The sequence below is a fragment of the Corapipo altera genome, unplaced genomic scaffold (assembly GCF_003945725.1).
Source record: "Corapipo altera isolate COAL_440 unplaced genomic scaffold, ASM394572v1 255, whole genome shotgun sequence".
In the NCBI taxonomy this organism is placed as follows: domain Eukaryota; kingdom Metazoa; phylum Chordata; class Aves; order Passeriformes; family Pipridae; genus Corapipo; species Corapipo altera.
In genome coordinates, this window is record NW_020884929.1 from 4,854,547 (window position 1) to 4,877,522 (window position 22,976).

A 22,976-nucleotide genomic window follows, 5' to 3' on the forward strand; every position below is an offset into this window, starting at 1 on the left:
GAATTTTTGTATGACTTTTTGGGATGGTATTAGCAGGAAAGCTCTCTTAGATCATTCTAGAGTTTTCTGTGGTTTTCTCTGTCTTCTGTGCCACTCAGCATTACTAAAGCTTAGCTAAAGAAATTATTTAAAAGTAGTTTTTATTTAAGGAACAGACAAAGCTCAGACCCTTTTAAAAACATTTAATGCTTGACGAGCCATGTTGAGCATATACCTTATTTGTGGATTATAACTTGTATTTTATTTTTACACATGGTATACAGATTTTTTGTGAATTTGTCACACTAGTCAAGATGTACATCACTGCACACTTAGATCCAGTGGCTCATGGCACTGCTTTGTTGTAGAGATCCTGATGCTTACTCTATAGTCAAAAATCTGTGTTTTGTCAGCCATGGATATGTAAAGGTATCATTTTTGAATTGTGGAAACTCACCTTTTATATAGCTTAGTTTATCTCTGAATTGTGTCTTCTGCAGCTTTGTACCCTGACTCCCATTGTATCAAACTGGTATTTCACTTATAAGGCCCTGAACAATTTCATCCTTTTCTGGTTTACTGCTGGTCTCTTTTATTACATAAGCCTCCTCTGCCGAGAGATGTAAAATAAATCAGCTAGCTACCACGACTGGGCTCATAAAGCCCTTTTAAAAAAGTCTATTCACTACAGGGTCTGCATTAATCACCTGAATCCCTTAATATAGCGTGTTAATTTACAGCTATCATCTTCTATCGTCTTTTGTACAGGCAGGATTGGAGTGCCTTCCTTGGCATATACTTAAATCCTGTCCTAGTTTGTTGCTTCTGGGTCCCTGGACTTGTTACAGGCTTTGGTCCCAGCTCTTGTGTCTTTCTGTCCCCTGCACCGGTGAGTTGCTTTTGGGAAGGAAGTTCTTTTGCTTCATTGTCTTCAGTGCATTGTTTATTTGTGTGCACTGGGTTTGGATCGCTCTTGAGGACTGGGGCTTTTAATTTGGTTTGCAGTGCTATGAAAGCCAGCATGCCTAGTGGGGGATACACAAATGTTTTTGTCCCTATCTCTTCTTTTTTAAGAGCTTCCTATTCAGGGACACGAGGCTATTGTCTCAGTCACACCTTTGTTCCTCTTGGGTTTACTATGTAAATAATTGTAAGCATGGGGCTTACAGTTGATGCAAAGTCTACTCTTCCAAGTAGTTAATTGTGAAAAAAAATTCAAGATGAGCAGCATTAAATCCACCATAATTCAGAATGAGAGTACCTACACAAAGGTTTAGTGGTTTAAGTATTTTATTAGATTAGTTTGGCTTTCTGAGTGTACTTAGGTGATCAAGATTTCCAATATATGCTATGAAATAATTTCCTGCCAGTTTCAGTACTGTGGAGATTTGTGACTTGAAGATGTTTATACTTTTTGTTTCTTCTGCCTCTTAACAGCACTACCAAGTACATTCTGATACTGTTGTTACTTCTCTCCTCACTCCCATGTGATATCTCTAGGTAGCTGTATTTATATTTCAGGTGGCCTCAAAATTTGCCTTAATGCTTCAAGTTTCTCTGAACTCACGTTACTTCATCAGAATGCCATAAGTTTGTCACTTCAACAACTCAGTTGTAGTGCTTTGGCTGTACCAAAAAGTTACTTTTATAAAATCTGTCTCTCTTCAGATGCTGTTAGATAATGGATAGCACCTTGGACTGTTGTTGAACAGATACGCTCCCCAATTTGCGGTGGTTGTTTTCAATAGATGTTCACGTGGCACAGAGGCTGATGAGACATGAAGAACAAGATTTTTTTTTGTGCTTCTCGATGCCAGTAGGTTTCTAAGGGTTTAGCCAATTGTTTGGCTGTGATTCGAGGACTTTGGCAATGTGTTTTGGAAACACAGTTCTGTAGCACACACATGCTAAAAACAATCTGTTTCCCAGTGTTGATGCAGGGAGAGGGAATGAGTGACAGTGACTTATTCTACATGATATATTTACATGTAAATTCTACCATGCTGGTTCATATATAGGACTATTCATAGAGGTATCGTTTGGCTTCTTTTTAAAAGTCAACATGATTTTCCCAAAGAATAGGACTGTTTTGTTTATTGGTGCTCCAGACTGCTTGTATATGCTTATGAAGGATCAATGTACATATTCTATTTCCTGACAGCCAAGGTAAGTTCTCCCCAAAGAGACAAACAGCTGAGCTAAAGACAGTAGCTGATACAGGAGAGTCACTGATGTGACAGTACTGTGGCTGTTAATGACAGGTTTACTGCTGTTCTTGCTGCCCGAAGGGATTTTTTGCTGAGGGAATATAGTGCAGGCAGCGAGAATTAGAGGGCTGCTAGTTCAGACTGCTGGCTTTGCTTGTAATACTGCTTGGCATAGCTTGTAAGGAGATCTTTTGTACAGCCTGAAGTTTGTCACTGTCAGCTCAGCTGCAGGCAATTCCCTTGTCTTTGATTGCAGATCTTTATTTGGTATAAGAATGTTACAACCCACCCCAGAACAGGAGGGTAACCCAGGTTCTTGATAATAAATCCCTTGGGGTGGATTAGAGTGAAATGACACTGAATAATTGGTGTTTGTAAATATATATATATATATATGTAGGGTTTATTTTAGAACAGTTTTGTTTCAAAGGTAAGCAGGTATGTTGCCGTTTTGGGTATTATCATCTATAGCAATACAGCAATATTAAAGAAATGTATAAGGAAAGGAACAGAAAAAAAGGATAAAAGTGGAAAGGTATATACAGTCACCACCCGCTAGATCCAATGATGAAACTTGGTAGTTGCAGCTTTCATGTCTGTTGATTGAAGTGATGGTCATGATCTGTTGGGGCTGGGAGAAGCCTTCCACAAAACTCAAGAGATTTCATGAGTTATTATACACTTCAAGCTCAAGTGGGAACGTACTTCCTCTGGGGCGGGGAGTTTTACAATGTCACAGGACATGTCACCACTCTTCAATACTCTCCAGAGGGGTCTTCACAGCAAAGCCATCATGTAAGGGAGAACACTGGCATGATAAGAAGGATTATCCCACTATGTAGGTATCTGGCAATCTAGTTCGTAGCTTCAGGTATGCATGCCCTTCATCACTTGGGATAGTTGGACAATGGCACGCACTTATCTGAAGGTCCTTTCACAGTAGGCATATTCAGGGATGGTAGGCTTTGCTGGTTGTGCAGCTGTTTCTTTGCAGTTTGACAAAAGTGATCTTAGCAATGTTTAAGCCATTAAATATTTCAGTCTCTGACAATGAAGAGCAGAGAGTGATTTGGGGGTGAGGGAGGGATGAAGGGCCTGAGGCAGATGGAGAGAACTTCACTGTGCCAGCAACAAGGAATTATTATCCAGGCTTAATAATCTGAAACATCAGATAAACGATCACTGCATCACGTTGTTCTCTAGAAAGAAAAAAAGGGTTGACTGAGACATTTTTGAGTCACCAGAGGTATATTTGAAGTGCCTTTAAAACATTGACTCCGATGTTCATCTTCTCCAGACTCTGAAATGTGGGCCGGTGGGGTCTGTGTGGGGGTGCTACTTTGACTCACAGAAGTAAATGTTTATCTGTAAGCAGGGCTTTTTTGGTGAGCTATAATTTTCAAAAATTATTCCTTGAGGGACTACCAGCAGTGAATTTGTTCAAAAACCTGGAGTAAGAGCTTAAATGAATTGCAAAAAGAAGGAAGCCTTGTCATGCTGAAAGAAGTTCATCAACATGCTCTCAGTGTGTCTCTTCCCCTCACCCTGCCTGCTGTTGAATGTCCTGTTGCTTGATCTTGTAAAATAAAGCTGGGCTATACCTAGGACTGGGAATAAACTTGGTTCTTTCTCAACCTTCCCTTTACATCTTGGGAAAAAAAGACATTTGTTTTTGTAAAAAGGTATATTCACATAAAAACAAAGAAGAAAACCTAAATAAAATCCTACGATAGCAGTTTTTGTGAAAGAAAAGCGATTACAGGAATAACCAAGAATAAACTCATTTTGTTGAACTTGGTGAGAGGAGCCAAAAGGAAGCTGGAGGTGAGAGATGCTCAGTGTTGAGTAGGTGAAGGGAGGAATGTGAATAAAACTTATTTTATGTTATATTTCTGTCAAGTTAAACCATTTACAACACTGAATGCAACTCGTCAACTAAAGTGTTGTAACAGACCGAACAGTAAAGCTACACTTCAGAAAAACAGTATTCCAAATGGGCTTTGCAAATACAGCCACTTAAACTCACAAGTTTTATATACACAGTTATTCAAGTGTCTCACTATGGACTCTATGTTCATAAGGAAGTGGTAAGTCCCTTTTCATGTTCTTTTTTTAACCTATTCTTCTGGTTTTGTCACCTGATAAAGCCTCTAGTCCTGCAGTGGCCTCCTCTTCTGACAGGCTTTGCCCATGGCATGGTACCAATGCTTCCATTAAACTGAGCCAGACCCTTTGATCTCATGGATGAGAACCAGGTACTGCTGATTTTAGGGGAGTCAGTTCCTGCTCATATTAGTCTTTGGGCTTCTCTGAACTCTAGCAACTAGATTTGTCACAGACTAGTGTTTATTCCATAGTTCTTTTTCCTTGTACTACTGCAGGTTACTTTTCTGTTGGAGCTTGCATAGACACACATATACATGTTCTGCTATGCACATAAGTACTATTTCGTAGGTGTAGATCACTCCCTTAGCCCTATTTCTCATTCTCTGCAGCCTCTCAAAATGACCAGGAGCCACACATTCAGGGACTGAAAAACTACTGTTACGAGAATATGAATATCTATTTATAAAAGAAGTAAAGGGAGTCAGATGCCCAAAACATTTGAATTTCAATTGGAAATATTCAGTCTTGTTAATTGAATGCATTATTTTGCCAGCTTTCTTTTAAATGACATAGTAATAAAATAACTCAACCTGTTTTTAAAAGGCTGCATGTTAATAGCTTTGAGCAGGTGCTGTGGAAATCAAGGGAGTCTATGAAATTTCAGAATGCCCCCTCCCCCTATAGAAAGTTTATTTCTAAAAAGTGCACGTGTTTTCAGTCTGATGTAGCAAATGTGTGAGACTATGATCTCTTTGTACTTCTGCTGTTTTGAGATTGGTATTTTTGTAAGGATTCAACTTGAATTTGTCTCAAGTGGAAATTCTACACAAGCTTAGTCAAAACATCTCTAAAAAATATCATTTTAGGGTCCCAAAAGTGCAAAACCAGTTATCATAAATCTTCCAGGAGAAGAAACCCACCAAACAACAGAAAAAAAAAGGCCTAAACTCTACAAAATGTCTTTTGTCACCTGACCTGTAATTGCTCCAAAAAGCTGGCACAGAAAACTACAAAACTGCAGTTCATCTGCAGTTACAGACTGAGAAATAATCTTCATAGTTGACAGTAGGCACTGAGGCGTAATCTTTTTGTTCCTTTGGCTGTTTAGCACAGTAAGTAAATTTAGGTCAAACTCTCAATCATTTGATCACATGCCTGGAGATGTTGTACATTTTGTCTAACAGCCAGGGGAAACAATCATTTAACCAAGTAACTGTTTCACTTCTTTAAGTGACTAATTTGATAGACAAGGCACAGTTCATAGGAAAACAATGGATCCTGCATGGGGATGTTCTTAGCCTGACCTTTCTGCCCAGCCGGGCAGAAAGTGGGGCCTGTTAACATGGAGATGTTTGCCAACTTGAGGGGAGTGTAGCAACACCATATATAACAGAGTCTAAGTTATATCATGCAGTGCGTTGCATCATGTGTCTACTACAAATAATTTGCCTCTTTCTTTTCCTGCCACAAGGTTTGTAAAGTAGGGTATGAAGGAAGAGCATTTAATTGAAAGAAAAGCAAAGGGTTTGCTTCACCTTTAGTTTCAGAATAGCAGGGGCTTATGTATTTTTCATCCTTGCTTCTGAAGACTCAATTCAGTACTTTATTGCACAGCTAAAACAGCAGGTGTATTTAAAATGAAGGGACAGCTGTATGGATGAGCTGCTGTATAAGCAGATTATGAAATGTGCAGTTTGTAGAGGTGGAACTTATCTACCCTCGTGTCATAGGTTGAGATTGGCCCCCCCTGAGAAGCTGGGGGGCTCAGAGGTGATTGGGTGCCAGGACAGTGTTCCCTGGAGAGCCAATCACCACTCATGTTGTTCGCTTCTGCTCAAAATCATACATCACAGCACTCGAAACGGTTGGCAGTGCAGTCTTGGTTGTTTTGCTGTTGGTGTCTGCTGTGTGTAGGTGGACAAGGCCAAGGGGTGGCTGGGCTCCCTCTCTTCCCCTCCGGGGGGGGAGGAGGGGAGCCCTGCAACCCCCAGCTCAGCCTTTGGCTAGAGTTAGAGTCAGCATTTGGAGTGTGTGCTGTGAAGGAAGAGGTAAGAGGAGAGGGGCAGGCTTTGCAGCCAAGCCGTCTTCCCCCTCCTTTTCTGCAGTGAAGCTGTAGAGGGGGCTTTTCTTTCCCTCCACTGTAAGTGGAGGAGAGGCTCAGCACTGAAGCTGAGCCAAGTGGACGGGCTGTGGAGGTGGGCCCGGCACTTGGGAGAAGAGTCCCAGGAGAAATTGGAGACGAGCCAAGAGCTCGGGAGCTGCCTGCCGAAGCTGACCGGAGGCAGCTGAGAACTGATGTGGAGGAATGAAGATTCCAAGACATGTATGCTTGATAAGCTACACTGCAGCAGCCTACGAACCGAGGTGAGACCATGAGCAGAGAGAGAGATCGAGATCGCACAGCAGCAGAAGAGCAAGGACTCAAAGCTATCTTCTCGGACTTCATGAGGAGAGACTGCAACAAAACAACTGCTGGAACTTGGTGAGGAGGGAGTGTTCAGGAACCCAGAACACTCCCACAGCAAAGGACTGTGTTACATATCAGCCTTAAAGGCTCCTGGACTAAAGTTAAAGGAGGGGCTTGAAAGGACTGACTGATAGAAATGTAATATATGTAGTTGCCTTTAGTTTGTATAGTATTTATTTGTGTAAATAAATGTACATACTTCCCCCTTCCCCTACAGAAGCCTCCAGTCTGAAAGTTTCTCTCCAGTGTTAGGATAATTGTGGGAAGGGGTGGGGGAAGCCTAAAAATTGGATTTTAGATTTCTAAATGTGGCTCAAACTGCTACACCTCGTAAGGAACTCTTTGCTGGTTGTTATTTGATGTATCTCCTTGAGGGAAGGTCTTTATTGTACCTTCATCTGGGATGAAAGTTTGAGGCAATTACCTCTCATTCTCTTTCTCTAGAGCATAACATGTGCAGGATTTTGCCAACTACATACCAGCTAATAAACATATTTAAAAGAATGTGTCCCAAGAACTGTGGAAAAAAAAGTTAATGTATACGATTTAGCTTCTGAAGATCTTTGTTTTCAAATTCAAAATTTATTTCACTGTTCATCATATTACTTTCTTTCATTGCACTTTCACTTCACGAAGTTTCTTAATGCTGTTGCGTTTAAAATCTTATTTTATGATTCTTTTTTTAGTTCATGAAGGTGCCATGATTTTATGAGTTAATTTGCCAGTGGTTCCTAGTTGTGCATTAGACTGCCTGCCATGATGCCTCTGGTAGCTCCTCCCTTCCAGTGACAACTGCTGAAGTCTCTCTGCTCCGTGTGTCCCTACCTAGTTTTCACGTGCTCCTTCAGCAATGCCACTGTTACTGATTCTTTCCATTCCACTTCTCTTTCTCACCAAAAACTACTGGGGTCCTGCCCACTTACATCTAGAATGTTAGAAAGAATTCTAACTGATTGAATGCATCAATTCTCATGTTCAGGTAGAGAAATGCTTTTAACTAGAACATCTTCCTTCATCTTCCTCCCTCCTCCACTTACAGTTGCTTTCATCCATGTTCAGTTCACAGTGGAGAAAAGATCTCTAACTTGACTGAAATAATGAAACCAAGTGGTGTTGCCACATTTAAAACCTCTTATGGCTGAAGGAGCGTACCAGTTGTGAGAGACTGGAGCACTGGAAAATGTTGTTTAGGCAAATGCAGACCTACGGTTCTCTTAAATTGAGCACGTGTACTAAATTAGTGTAATGGTTGGTATAGTATATATTTGACCTGCCTGGTCAAATCAAAAAGTTGAGCAAATGTGATGTTCTGTGCAAATGACTGCTGGGCAAGCGTGATTTGTGTGTGATTTGTGCATCTCTGAAAATAAGGGAACTTATTTATTTAGGCACCAGCATGAATTTCTTTCTTTCGAACTCAATATTTAGAAATTAGGTGTCTGGCTTTGTTTCTGACACACTTTGGGAATAGTTCTACACACAGGCTTCTCTAGAGACTGTTCTCCCTCAGTTTTCACATTATTAACATACAAATCACTGCTGTTGGAAGTGAAAATTTAGTCAATTTTATGATCTCTCACCAGAGTCCTCACAATCTTCTCACAGCTAGGGAGAACAAATGGGCCTTTTAGTGTGTCCTAAAGATCAGTAAACTAGAACTAGCTTGTAAGTTCCCAAACTGGGGTGACAGCAGAGCGGGCACATCTGCCTTTTAGTGGTATTCCTGCCCTAGTGCTCAGCTGCTCATAAAAAGTTTTTGTTTGGTTTGGTTTTTACAGATGCATGCTTTTCTCAGTTATTTTAAGGCAAATTTCCCAAATACTTTAATAATTTAATCAGCAAAAATAAGGTCCTTAAATACCATGGCCAGAAGAGGTAAAAAAAGGATCAAAAATGCATTTGAAAGAAATGGGGTGCTGACGCTACCTGGCTTTGTAAATGGCTTTTGAATTGTACACAGTAGTTCATCTGGAAGGCAGAAGCTGTAGCTGAGAACTGCAAGATATGACCTCTGGTAATCTGATGGGAGAGAAAAACACTGATTAGGCTGTAGCTGTTAACATCTTTCAGGTTTGGGGTGGAAATCCATTTACTCTTTCTTTTCTATCTTGTAGATGCAAGTTTAAAATTCAATACAATATCATAATTTTTTCAATGTTGTAATTTATTAAGTTTCTATGTACAAAGTCACAATTATTAAAGAGACAAGGAAATAAATTTGAAAGAAATTACTGTATTGCTGTTCCTAGAGGGAAAGGGGAAAAGGAATTGTTCTGATATTTGAGTGTGAAAATAAAGCAATGTTCTTATATCCTCAGAGAAGTAGGAGGAGAGAGAGAGGCAGTAGTAACTTAACAATAAAGACCATGTCTAAAGCCACTGTGTTTGTTTACCCTTAACAGTTGAGATGGATTAGGCAAGAGTAAGTTACTTTATTGCTTTCAAGCATCATCATCGTCATCGTGGCTAGGCTCCGCGAACGAAGATTTTGGGAGGGCTCTACCCACTTTTATTACAAGCGCACTGGTGGCTAAAAAGGCCAATATGATATAGAGAAGTCTAGTTGCAAAAGGCACAGCAGAAGGACTCCTTAGGTGGTATATTCTGCAAGATACAATTCTTTCTGCATTGTCTTTTCTCCTCAAGAGTGATCCTGCGTGCATTCTCAAAGGAAGCATTATAGATGGTGTGTCTCCAGACCTCACGATTGGAGGCCAGAGTAGACCAGTTCTGTTGATCAATATGGCCAAGGCTGAGATGTTGTTTCAGGGAGTCCTTGTATCTTCTCTTCAGGGCAGACCATGGCACGTTCACCATAAAGCAGGATCTTAGGGAGGCGGTGGTCCTTCATCCTTGAGACGTGTCCTACCCAACACAGCTGTGTTCTCAGCAACATGGCCTCAATACTTGTGACTGCTGCTTGTTCTAGAACAGATGTATTGGTCACATAATCTGACCAGTGGATGTTTAAGATTGTACAGAGGCAGCGTTGATGGAAGCGTTCTTCCAACAATCCTGGCTCACTGGGGAGGTCCCATATGACTGGAAGTTGGCAAATATCACCCCAATCCATAAAAAAGGCTGCAAGGCTGACCCTTGTAACTACAGGCCTGTCAGCCTGACCTCGGTGCCTGGCAGAGTTATGGAGCAGATTATCCTGTGTGAAATCACACAGCAGCTACAGGATGGACAAGGGATCAGACCCAGCCAACATGGGTTTAGGAAGGGCAGATCCTGTTTGACCAACCTGATCTCCTTTTACGATCAGGTGACCCACCTGGTTGATGAGGGAAAGGCTGTGGATGTGGTCTATCTAGACTTCAGCAAAGCCTTTGACACTGTCTCCCATAGCATACTCCTGGAAAAGCTGGCAGCCCATGGCTTGGACAGGGGCACTCTGTGCTGGGTCAGGAACTGGCTCAAGGGCCAGGCCCAGAGAGTGCTGGTGAACGGAGCTGCATCCAGTTGGCGGCCGGTCACCAGTGGTGTTCCCCAGGGGTCTGTGTTGGGTTCAGTCCTTTTTAACATCTTTATCGATGATTTAGATGAGGGGATTGAGTCCATCATCAGCAAATTTGCTGATGACACCAAATTGGGAGGGAGTGTCAATCTGCTGGAAGGCAGGAGGGCTCTGCAGAGGGATCTGGATAGACTGGAGAGATGGGCTGACTCCAATGGAATGAAGTTCAACAAGGCCAAGTGCCGGGTCCTGCACTTTGGCCACAACAACCCCCTGCAGCGCTACAGGCTGGGCACAGAGTGGCTGGAGAGCAGCCAGGCGGAAAGGGACCTGGGGGTGCTGATCGACAGGAGGCTGAACATGAGCCAGCAGTGTGCCCAGGTGGCCAAGAAGGCCAATGGCATCCTGGCCTGCATCAAGAACAGTGTGGCCAGCAGGAGCAGGGAAGTGATCCTTCCCCTGTACTCTGCATTGGTGAGGCCACACCTTGAGTATTGTGTTCAGCTCTGGGCCCCTCAGTTCAGGAAGGATATTGAGGTGCTGGAGCGGGTCCAGAGAAGAGCAACGAGGCTGGTGAAGGGACTGGAGCACAAGTGCTATGAGGAGAGGCTGAGGGAGCTGGGGTTGTTCAGTCTGGAGAAGAGAAGGCTTAGAGGCGACCTCATCACTCTCTTCAACTACCTGAAGGGAGGTTATAGCCAGGTGGGGGTTGGTCTCTTCTCCCAGGCAACCAACAATAGGACAAGGGGACATGGGCTCAAGCTCTGCCAGGGGAGGTTTAGGTTAGATGTTAGGAAGAAATTCTTTACAGAGAGGGTTATCAGGCATTGGAACGGCCTACCCAGAGAGGTGGTGGATTCACCATCCCTAGAGGTTTCTAAAAAGAGATTGGACGTGGCCCTTAGTGCCATGATATAGTAATTGGAGTTGGATCAGGGGTTGGACTTGATGATCTTGGAGGTCTTTTCCAACCCAATCTATTCTATGATTCTATGATTCTAGGAGACACAGGTGGTGGCGGTAGATGACCCATGATTCAGATCCATATAAAAGAACAGACAGCACAATGGCTCTGTAAACACTGATCTTTGTACTTTTCTTCAGGTGTTTATTTTGCCAGACTCTTTTATGAAGCTTTCCAAAAGCACTGTATGCCTTTGCTAACCTGTTTTCTATCTCTCCATCAATCTTTCCATCTGAGGAGATGAGGCTACCTAGGTAACTAAACTGCTGGACTGATTTGAGCTCTGATTTGCCAATGGTGTTATGGGGATGATGGAAGACATCCTGGGGTGTGGACTGATAGAGAACTTCAGTCTTCTTTAAGCTGACTTCCAGCCCAAAGAGCTCAGCAGCGTCTGCAAAGCAGGATGTTAAACGCTACAGAGCTGCTTCTGTGTGGGCAACAAGGATGGCGTCATCAGCATAAAGCAGCTCCCAGACAAGATGGTTTAAGGTCTTAGTGTGGGCCTTCAGTCGCCTTAGATTGAATAGGTTGCCATCAGTATGGTATTGAATGTAGATACCGTCCTGATCATCGAGGTCTGCTGTGGCCCTTTGGAGCATCATACTGAAAAAGATTGTGAACAGGGTTGGTGCGAGAACTCAGCCTTGTTTCACACCATTAGTTATTAGAAAGGACTCAGAAAGTGCATTGCCATATCTGACTTGACCGTGCTGATCCTCATGGAGTGAGATGATCATTTTAAGGAACTTGGGGGGACAACCTAAACATTCCAAAATCTGCCACAGACCTTTTCTGTTCAGAGTGTCGAAAGCCTGGGTGAGGTCAACAAAGGTTACATAGAGACCTTTGTTCTGTTCCCTACACTTCTCTTGCAGTTGTCTGAGAACAAATACCATGTCTGTGGTGCTCCTGTTGGCTCTGAAACCACACTGACTTTCAGGTAGAATTCCTTCTGCTATAGCGGGTATTAGTCTGTTCAAGAGTATTCTTGCCAGGATTTTGCCAGCAATGGAGAGCAGAGTAATACCACGGTAATTTGAGCAGTTTGATTTAACTCCTTTCTTCTTATACAAGGTGATGATGACTGCATCACGAAGGTTTGATGGTAGTTCGCCTAGTTCCCAACAGTGCACCACAAACTCTGAGGTGTTGGATGATGGTTGATATGTCTTGCTGTCTATTAGAGAAGGCTGTGATCCAGTGAACAGACTGTGGTACTGTGATCTACAAAGAGAATCTCAGGGTATATCAGATATGTGTTTTCTTGCTTTCTAAGCTTTGCTTCATTTTAAGGCAATGTAAGACTTAAATTACTTTGTTTAAATATATGTATTCCAACATGTGTATTGCTTAACCTCCTTAATGCAGAGATTGTGAAAAAAAATAAGCACTGCTTCCTTCTGCTAGCATTCCACTTTCTGTTATATATCAGTAGATGGAAAGCTTTCAAGCAAATGATGGTAAGAACATACATCTGCTTCAAAATGGCATGATCTCTTTTCTAGTATGAGACAGATTTCCTCTGGGCTCTGGGATTTATCAGATTGGGCTTTGAGGATGCTGTGGGCTGCAGGTTACACTGCTGTGAGCACCACAACATGGGAGCATGTCGAGGCAGGACAGGCTAGCCTCAGGCAAAAAATGTCAACTCACTTAGTACAACAAGGCTGCTCCATTTTGTGTCTGGTTAATGGTAACACAAGGGTTCTGTCTCAGTTCTGGGGCTTTGTTTCTTTGGTGAATAGTTTTGAGGTAATGTACGTGTTTTTTGTGTTCCTTTTGACAGAGAATTTTTTTCCATGCTTCCTTCCTAGTAATGTCAGAAGCAGTCAGTTTACAAGCCGTTGGGCTTAAGGACTCTTTGATTTACTTTAAATTTGAGTAACAGAGTTGTTATACCCATGCCACATACACAAAATGTATTTGCATTGCATTATATTAACATAAAGTTTTAGATGCCTCTTGAGAGCTAAGACAAAAGGCCTTGGTTGCATCACTCATTTTTTATGCTGAAGTACATCTGCATTAACGTATCCTTTTCATTCTGCATAGGGTCTATCTTTTCTCCAGAAAATTAATTAGAAATGATGAGTTTTCTCAGTCCTTTTCCTTCTACATAGGGTCTATATTTTCTCCAGAACGTTCATTAGAAATGACAAGTTCTCAAGTACTGGGTTTTGCCTTTTCAGAAAAAAATGGATTTTCATAGAGAAAAACCCAGTTCTACCGGCAGCAGTAATGTGGTTTCAGGCTTTGCCTACCTGTGATAGATGAGCCACCTACTGTGAAATCCCAAGGGAGGGAGGCTGTTGCTGAGGGGCATTTAAGGACGGAGTTCACTGCACTCATTGGCTCATGGCTGACTGTCTGGTTTGTTTGGTGATAAGACTAAAGACTCTCTATAGACTAGAAACTGTCTCTACTAGTGAATAAAAAAAAGAAACCAATTTCTGGCAGTCAAGACAGCAAAAATGTGCCTGATGACTCGCAGTATTTGAAACAACTCTGATATTAAATAGATACAGTGTTTCAAAAGCTACAAGTGCCTTGTAGGGTTTTTTCTTCCCTCATCTCTTCTTTTTTTTAAAAAGTTTTAATTTTAAGATTATTTGACAAAGCCTATTGTTGAAAAAAAAAATTGCAAAAAATGTGGCACTTTGACACCCAAAGTTCAGGAGGCTGCAGAATAAGCCAGACCTTACCTTTAAGTAGTGCTCTTGTGGTAATCTCATCACAAGAAAAAATGCCAAGTTCTGATATTTGTAAATGATACAGGCTTGTCTTAGTGTGTATGTATGGTCCCATACCTTTTCCTATGTGGTGTCCTAAATATTTTTACAGAAAGAGCTTAACAGAAGTGCAGCATCTTGAGAAAAACCTGCATTCTGCCAGATAGAGTCTTCCTAAGTAGCAATTGCAAATCTGAACTTTCCCTTTAAAGAAGTTCTTCAACAAGATAGACAAACAGGTTAGGAACATGATGCAGATGAATGGGTAAGTATAATAATAGTAGTAAAGTCCCAAACAGTGCTGGAAGCAATGTATTTGCTAAGAGATGTATAGATCCCAAGTTAGAAGTAGGAGTGGGTAAGCAGATTGAGAGTGCAGGAGGGCCAAAAGGTTAATTTGATTGATTCTTTAATTTTCCTTCAAGATTTTTGGGACTCACTTAAATCAATGGAGAAGATGTATTATTTAAAGGGTGCTATTGGAAAAAGAACTACTGTCAATCTCTCCTTGGCTTTCAACAAAACTTTGAAAATACTGGTTTGAATCTAATTGTAGCTAGACTAGATTCAATCAAAAATTAACTTACCAAATTTGAGTGAACATTTGTCTAATTACGGACAAAATATTTGGCAAGATTCACTTGGCATATTTTGGCCTGTACTGTGCTGGTTATGTAGATTATAGTAGATCCCAATATGATGATGAGACAGGCCACAGCTACTTTTAGTTGATTGGATGAGTACCATTATTTATTGGCATAAAAAGTAGAAATGACTACAGCTTAGTGAACAGTAGTTAAAGAAATTCCCTGTGGGACCAACATCAGTTGGAACTGACCTTTGATGTAGTTACAGTATCTCAAGGACACTGAAATTATGTGGGCTTTTCAGTTCTATTAAGAGAATTATTTTCTATGTGTTCTTATCAGCTGCTGAATTGCAACTTGCTCTTTTCATTTTCCAGAGGCTCCTATATCCACAAGAAGATCAGTAGTGTTTTGCAATTAAAGGTTTTCTCAGGTGTACTGTGCACAAGAGCTATAACCAATAAGATTTGTACTTGGCAGGTAAATTCTTTGGGGATGACCCTCCTTTCCTCTTTTTTCAGAGCCCTGCGGCTTTGAATGCATATGTGGTGTGACTGTGTAGATCAGATATTGCATTGTGACCCTTCCTACCACAAAAATGAGGATGTTGGTTAGACTTTACAGTCTTAAGGATTTACAGTGACTGATTTTTATTTTTTAAAATGAAACTTGAAGACGCCTTTTTTTTCGCAAAAGGTGAAATTACTATCTAAAATATGTATAACACAGACAATGATTTTACAAGTTTACCTACACTGCCTAATACATCCCTTCAACCCTGACTCTAAGAGCAAAGTGAAAAACTAACACGCTCCACCCACCTCTCCCAAACGATTCAAGTGCTGTGATCCAAGATCCTGCAATTTTTTTTATTCTGAAAGCATGGGAACTAAATGGATTGGATACCATATTTATCCAGTGACAAGTGCAAAGGGAGCGTAATCCTTTAGTCTTTAGCTGCTTTTCAATAGAAACCATATTTTTCACATAAGATTCTGTGTCTACTTAATCCTAAAACTAAGAGATTAAATGACTATTTGGAGACCTGTGGTGATGGGGAGAAGGGATGCTTGCAGTCAGGCAAGGGGTGCAGTTCATTTAGTGGTGGATAAGAATGTTTGTAAATATCAAATACTGCATTATCCAGATATAAGTACAAGAAAATAATTACCTATTTTTAAATAAAAACAGAAGAGAGAAAATACCTGGCCAACGTTTAGAACAGTAATGGAGAGACTAAAGCTGTGTCTATATTAGCAGCTGGATTTTAAATATGAGTATGGATTTGAAATGAAGTCCTTCATTATCCCAATTTACTGCATATGGATTCAGTTCTCAAAGGGATCTAGGAACAACTGGATCCCTCTAGGAAGGATCTAGTCTGGAATTCAGGACTGAATACGCTTTGGTTTTGGAGTTTGTTAGGCTATATCCCTCAGTTTGGGTTTTGCCACTGTGAGGTTATCTTGGAAGACACGAGGGTCAAGATGAGGCTCTCAAATGCTGATGGCTCTCACAGCAGTCTGAGGAATCCTTCCTCATTCATCTGTATCTATTTGGAGTTGAAATCCTTTTCCTTCTGTAACTGTCCATCTTTCTCTTTCTGTCTTTCCATGCTGAATTCCTATTTCTCTTTGTTTCCACTTCGTATAATGCCTTTTCTACTTTTTTCACCACCTGCTGCCAAGTTTATAGTTACCTGTCTTACTTCATAAAATTCAGAAACCATCAGCTTTGGGGCCTCAAGGCTCTGATTTGATCTGTGCAAGGATTGGGATTTTAGTGTCATCAAATAATCCTGCTGTCTCCCTGGAAGTCATTAATCACATGATGGCTGTTGATAGAGGAGACTGGCAAGCAATGAGGAATTCATCCAGCTAAAAAAGTGAAGGTAGAACCCTTGACGGTCAGGAACAATATTCGTGCTTGGGAACACCAGAGCAGATGTGCACTCTTTATGTAGAGCTTGAACGGATCTTTACTTGGGAGTGTTCCAGCCATCTGGTGCCATGGCTGAACTCCCACATCTCTATGACAGAGGTGCCATGTAGGAGAATCCAGACGAGAGTGCCTGTTCTGATGTTTGCTCCAGGATCCCAGTTCCCTTAGAAGGGACAGGCCAAGAAATACCTTGTTCCATATTTCCAGCCATCCCTGGATTCAGTGAGCCCTTGTGCCAGTGCCCTGGATCCCAGCCCCATAAAGTGTGCTGCTTTTTCTGTATGTTGCTCTAGGAGGGGGGGAGTCGGTGCCTGACCTTTCTGAGCTGAGGCTCAGAGCCACAGTGACACTGTGCACTGCTGGTCTGATACCTTTAAAACACCTCCTTCAGAGCCATCAGCTGTGGAAAAATTCCTCCATGGAACAGCTACCTCAGGAATTCTCTCCCCAGTCCCAGCTCTTGGGTGAGTACCTAGCTGAGCCCCAGTGCTGGGGAACTGTGTTTAATGCACGCTGCAAAAGCACGCCTCTTCCAGGCTTCTGTGCTAAGTGCCTACCATGCAGCCCCTTTCTCACACTAACTGCCATGATTAGCTCGCTCACAGGGCAGTAACTTTGTGAAGCCTGTCCCTGACCCACAAACACAAGAGTAGGTACCATTTTTCTGACTTAGAAAGCAGTTATTGGCTGAGGGGCTGTTGGATTGCAGCAATCCCTCTCTCCCCTCCATGTCTCAACAAGCAGGAGTTGCTGTGCCAACCCATCAGCCCCTCAACAGGACCCACAAGGATGTGACCGTCTGTAGCTGGGACTCCCTCTGCAGAAATAATGTGCAGCACAGGGTCATTCCCCTTGTTACAGGAACTTTGTTGGTTCCTAGTTTCAGTAGAGAGTTCACAGACAGGGTCAGTTATAAGTCTCTTCGGATGGGAAAGAGAGAAAGGGCTGTTGTTGGCTATTGTGTGCGGCCAGGCTATCACTCCAAACAGGATGTTGTGTTCATGTAGTACCATAGTTTTACCAGTTTGGGATGGATATATAGGCAGGAATGCCAGAGAGGGCAGCCCACAGCATTCTTCCGAGTTCCCTCGCATGGGAGTCTGCAGAGACTTAAGCAAATGCTGATAAAAGGCTGCTGCTGGGCTGTGATCACCTATTATTCTTGGGAAACAGGAGATTTTCTACCTCCTTCCTCTATGGCACAGGCTACACAAAGTGTGTGTAGGGGGTGCTGAATGGGACAGAAGTTTGTGTCTCAATAAAAGGGAGAAAGAGAAGGTTTTTTTGCTGAGAGGGTATTATTCCTCCCACTCAAGCTGACTGCCTGTTATTAATTTTCCCTCTGCTGTGCTAAGGCTGCTGCTTTACCAGCTCTTATGAAGCTTTTCTTCACCTGTGCTTTGTTGTCCTTTCTCACCTCTTCAAGCTTGGAGAGACCCTTAGTTTAGGCTGTGAAGCCCTGGAGAATAGCTACCCTTCAGAAAGTTTTGAAGTTTTGTGAAGATGCTTTGGCCTTAGGCCACGGTCTGATCCAGTGCAACCATCCTAAACCAAATTATGATGGAGATATGAGGCATTTCAGCACCAATCTCATAGATCTGCTAAACACTCTCTTCAGGCTAAGATATTTCCTGATGAGAAATAACTTAAAAGCCAAGCTGCTGGCCCTCAGTCATTTGAGCCATTTAATGTTTTTCCTCTAACTCATTTTGTTTGCAAAGTGCATCACCCTGTTTCTGTAGCTAAATACTCACAAAGGGATCTGGTATGATTTGTGAAAACTACACCAGTTTTTATTGAAAACCTCTGTCTCATGTCGTGACTATTTTCTTAATGAAGCAGCTGCACGGCTGTTGGGATCCCATTTATATTGATATACATTACTGATGGGTTAGGACCACTCTTAGTTTTCATGCTCAGGTTTGGTGTGGGAGGTGTTGCTATAGTTATATATATATATATAAAAAATATAGACATATTATATCCATCCTGAATCCCCTGATTCAGAATTGGCCATCAGTCATGCTCCTCAAGGTTGTGATCCTGTTAATGTTTTTAAGGTAATGGGATTTGACCAAAGTCACTATTTGCATGGGAAATGCCCTTGGAAAAACCAAAAGTGCTGAAGGAAGGTGATCTGAATTGCTAGGCAGTGGGTTTTCCTTGCTACTCAGTACTACTTTAGTGGTGTACCTGGGAGGCGATTTCTAAGTTGGTATCTTTTAAATGTCAGACTGTTTTAAACTAGTTGTGGTAATGCGATACCATGGTGACATTTACCATCAGCAAGAAGTGTTAGTCTGGGCATCCTAGCCTTCTCCAGCAGGCAAGAGGTGAACTTCGAAAACTTGCCTCTTTGGGAGGTGCCAGTTGCACAACACCACACATGCTGGTCCATGTTGGGATAACAGGAGCAAGCAGTAGCTTTTGTAGCTGTCGGGTTTTCTGTAGTCACATAAGCAAAATCCAGAGTTGACAAAATATTTAAAATGCAAAACAATGCCAGTAAAGCAACTGCCTTTTCATTTGGCACTGTAGCTTCTTAGGCAGTTCTGTGGGATTGTGTCTGTCTTGCTTTGCTGGATTTGGATGTGTGTGGGACTGAGAAATGATGTTTGATGGCTGGCTGTGTTGTCAGCCTTCATAAATAAAAGCTCCATACCAAATAATATCACCTATAACCTGCACCCCAAAACTTCACATGGCTCTTTGGCCAGTATATAAACATACATATGAATTGATGCCTCTTAATATGCCCAGTTATTTAAATTGATTGATATGGATAGGTATAAAAGTAAATTGGTTTCAAAATTCATAGGTATTTATGCCTATCAATTGGTACTGATATCTTAGTGATGACTCCTGTAACAGTAAGTCTCTCTATCTATCAAAAGGTATCAATATTGATAGGTATTGATATGTATCAATGCTTATCTAAATCAGTCTACCAATACCTACCTCTCAGTAGGTATTAAAAAATATAGATATTATGGAGTATTGCTATTGAAAGTATCAATATTAATAGGTATAGATGCCTACTGATATCAAAATAAGTATCAAAATCAATAGGTATAGATCACTATTGAAATCAGTAGCTCTTGAAATTGAGAGATTTTCATGCCTGTCAATGTCTGTTGATGCCTATTGATTGCAAAATCAGTATAGAAATTGATAGGTATCAATTCCTACCTTTTGATATCAGTAGGTATCTATGCCTAATGATATAAAAATAAATATTGAAATTGATAGCTATGAATGCTTACCAATATTGAGATTAGCTTTGACAGACATTGATATTAAAAGGTATTGATTCCTTTAAAAAGGTACCATACTCTTTATAGGCCTATTGGTGTCAAAAGTCACATTGAAATAGGTTTTGATGCTACTAATATTGAAATTTGATTTCAAAATTTGATTTCAAATTTGATTTCAAAATCAAGAGGTACTGATAACTGTACTTATCAGTAGGTATCAGTGCCTTTAGATAGATATGGAAATTGGCATGAAAAAATACAGGCATTGGTGCCTATTGATATCGAAAGGTATACCTATGTGTATAGGTATCAATGCCAGTCAATATCAAAGTTTTGAAATCAACAGTCATCAATGGGTAGCGATGCCAATGGATATTGAAATCAATAAGTAGCAATGCTTGGTATCAAAATAGTATTGATATCTTTACTATGCCTAGGTCCATGGGCGTGGGTTCAAGTTACACACATGAGATGGCAGTGGCTCAGTATGTCAGAATTCCTGTTTAATTACACTGATTTGTAATATCCCTTCAGTTAAGTGGGGATCAATGTTGAATGGTCAGACTTACCAGGAGAGTTCCTGGCACAGAAATTGCTTCAAAAAGGAAGTGTTTTTGCTTAACTAACTGTGCTGCATTTAGTACCCAGGGGACCACGAGTGTGATGCTTTTGACTTGTCAACAGAGTCCAAGTGTCATGGCAGCTGCTGGGAGGAACAGCTGCCAAGAATGAAAACAACATAAAGATTATCCATGAGGAACAGGAGGAGAGGAAATAAGAAGCATTAAAATGAAAGAAAAGGCTTGAGATAGGTTCTCCTCAATGAATAGAAGAATTTTGATGAGGAAACTTTATGTTGACTGAAACAGAGTAACCTTTAAGGGAACATATAGTTTGTGTTCTGGCAGACAGATCTAGCCTGTGATTTCTGGTGAAAAGTGCTATCTACTTTGACCATGTAGATTATAAATATATTGGTTAAATGCTGTTGTGTTTTAATTACCTATTCATAGGAAGGGATGGCTCACCAGATTTTGGGTTTAAGCTAGTGCATTTTCCAGGAAAACTTTTAGCCAGTTCCTGCTTTGAAGTAAGAAACCAAACTGCAGATTGTTTTCTTAGATGGTCGGAGCTTGTTATATGTAACAAGTAATTTTCTTCTGAAAATGTTATTGCTTCTTCAATTCATTTACTTTCTTAGCTGTTTATCAGAGGACTTTTTGTTCATTCAAGAAACATTTAGTGTAATCACGGCATAGATCTAGACATTAAACCAAAATCACTATAAAGGTCTGGAGGATATGGAGTGAAAGAGTTCAAATATTCTGGGTTTTTTTAGTTATGTCAGATTTAAGTTGTTTGATTCATTTGACCTTTAATTCAAAGTACAAAGGCTGGTATGAATAAAATACAAGAAGGGCTTTGACCTTGTATCATGGGGCACATTTAATATTTAGAGAATATTCCAAGAAGATTCTAAAAATTACATCTCAAAATTGGGGTTAAAAAAGATGAGGAGACATATTTTATGTCTTTTTCCTTTCAGAACTGCTACTTTAAGGCTAGAACAGAAGAATTAGTCATTCCAAATTCTGGCACCTAAAGCAGGAAAGAATAAAGTTGCCTCTCCCTATGAAATGTAGCAGTCAGCAGTTCTTCCATAGATTTAAAAAAAAAGGAAAAAAAGTGTTAGGAAATGAGGACATTCCAAATTCTGGATCACGAATTTTGTACATCCACTAAGGGACACTTTGTGGTTTATCATTTACCACAAAATAGCTGTAGAATTGTCCTTCACGTATGTTCTCTTCAGTTTGGGTGGATTGGTTGGTTGGTTTTTGTTTGGTGGGTTTTTTTGTTTTGGCTTGGTTTTGTTTGGTTTTTGTTGGTTATTTGGTTGGTTTTTCTATGTGTGAAGACAGTTGACATGTCCTGTGCTCCTCAAATGTCCTGTGCTCTTGTAGCACAAGCAAAATGAATGCCAATAATGTATTTTTCAAAATCTAAATAGAGCTCCAGAATAATCAGAAATTATTTTTATAAGATGATTTTGAATAATCATGAAAAATCAGTATTTTTAAAAATTAACAAAAGTGGGTATACATTTTAAATAAACTGACTGTGGTGATATTTCACTCAATAGGTTCTGTTGTCCGTTTGACACAAAATATGTATGTGCACACAACAGGGATAACATGGTTCAAGACTGAACATGTGTTAAGGAACTTGTTCACTCCTGCACATGTTTATAAAATTCTTCTCTTGGGGTTATTTCACTAATTTCAATGAGATAGAAGTTTCTTTTGATTTCTGCTGTACTAGTGAGATCACAGCTTTCATCCTTTTATGATCCTCTTTGCCACTAAAAGAAAATTCAGAGGGCTTCTGAATGGAAAAGCAGCAAATTACTGGTAACATAGCTTTTGGTTGCCCTGGGAGTACTCGCTGCATCCTTCAGTTTAATTTGCTTAATATATGTAATTAATTAAGCAACTGGAAAGTGATAGAAATGTATTTGTGGATTCAGTCTCTGTAAATTAGTGATAAATTTGATAGTGCGGGACAATCGTTCTTTCTCTGTGGGACTGATGATCTCTAATGCCTCAGGAGTCATTTGTGGAGCTCATCATGTTTACCTATTAAAATGAAGTCATTACATTTTGCTGTAGAAATCTTAGAATGCTTTTGGTACTACCTGCTGTGAATTTGGCTGTGAATTTCCAGTAATGAATAGGACCTGAATCCACGTGGACAGGACTCTGTCCACTAACATAAGTATTTTCAACAAAGGCAAAAAAGTGGTCTCTTAAAGGGTGGAGATCATTTAAAATGCTTGGACTGAATAGCTGGAACCTGTCTACTTGTCTACAGAGAGCTTTAGTGCAGCAGGTGTTGTGCCCACATTGTGTATAGTCTGGGCAGCTACACATGCAACTACTGAGCCTGCCTGCACAACTGATAAATTTTTTGTATATGAAAATGTGTAGAACAAAGTTTGGAGGCTAAACTGAAAAAAAATTTGAAATTAGGCTCAAGATCAATCCTTCCTACTTCCTTATACAGCATTCTTGTTGTTTTTCTTCCCTCCAACTATTTATAGGAAACTGATAGTTTAGCTGGAGTCCAGGCATTCGGTTATTAGTGTCATCTGTACCCAAGAGATAAGTGACGTACCCTTAGTGCAAAGAAAAAAAAAAGGCAACTTCACTTGTGTTTTGCAAAAGTGGTTTTTTTTTTTCCTTGAGGAAATTCATGTGGTTTGTTGTCACTGTCAAGTAG

General features: G+C 40.7%; 1 protein-coding gene across 1 annotated transcript in view; it reads left to right on the plus strand.

The window, feature by feature from the left end:
- Window positions 1-853: 853 nt before the first annotated feature.
- The window catches only part of JADE1 (jade family PHD finger 1), a 78,645-nt gene continuing 56,522 nt past the window's right edge, over window positions 854-22,976 (plus strand). The window contains exon 1 of the mRNA XM_027659022.1: window positions 854-868. The gene's annotated coding sequence lies outside the window, so the exon portion shown is untranslated. The remainder of the gene's footprint in view (window positions 869-22,976) is intronic.